This window comes from Schistocerca serialis, chromosome 10 (assembly GCF_023864345.2).
Source record: "Schistocerca serialis cubense isolate TAMUIC-IGC-003099 chromosome 10, iqSchSeri2.2, whole genome shotgun sequence".
Lineage (NCBI taxonomy): Eukaryota > Metazoa > Arthropoda > Insecta > Orthoptera > Acrididae > Schistocerca > Schistocerca serialis.
In genome coordinates, this window is record NC_064647.1 from 124,483,594 (window position 1) to 124,484,534 (window position 941).

Genomic DNA, 941 nt, shown 5'->3' on the forward strand with positions numbered 1-941 from the left:
GTAAAATTCGGAGGCGGTGGTCTTATGGTGTGGTCGTGTTTTTCATGGAGGGGGCTCGCACCCCTTGTTGTTTTGCGTGGCACTATCACGGCACACGCATACATTGATGTTTCCAGTACATTCTTGCTTGCCACTGTTGAAGAGCAATTCGGGGATGGCGAGTGCATCTTTCAACACGATCGAGCACCTGTTCATAATGCACGGCCTGTGGCGGAGTGGTTACACGACAATAGCATCCCTGTAATGGACTGGCCTGCACAGAGGTGCTGACCTGAATACTAGAGAACACATTTGGGATGTTTTGGAACGCCGACTTCGTGACAGGCCTCATCGTCCGACATCGATACCTCTCCTCAGTGCAGCACTCCGTGAGGAATGGGCTGCCATTCCCCAAGAAACCTTAAGGGAACTGTTTGAACGTATGCCTACGAGAGTGGAAGCTGTCATCTAGGCTAAGGGTGGGTCAGCACCATACTGAATTTCAACATGGGCCCCACGAACTTCTATGACATTTTAAGCTTGGTTTGCAGATACTTTTGATCACTTAGTGTATCTTTGTCAGATCACTGTTCGCGTTCAACATAGTTTTGGAATTGGAAATCGCTATGACAGTGATGTTTTCAGTGGCATGGAAGAAGAAACTGGCGATTGTAGTTCAGAAGGGGAAGCTGATGGTTCTGATACTGATACAGATTTCTGTGTGGCTGAGTGCTCTGGTAAGTATGAAAGAAAATATTGTAGTGAAGCGTTTCAAATTCATAAAGCTGCTGTGGTAGAGTATCATAGAAAGATGCGCAACACACACGTCTCTGCAAAGCGTGTTCCGATGTCAGTAACAGCAACAAGGGAAAAACGTGACGAAAAGAAACATCCTGCTGATGTCGAAATTGTGATGCAGCTCTTTGTATGCCGGAGTGTTTCAAAACACACTACACTCAGGC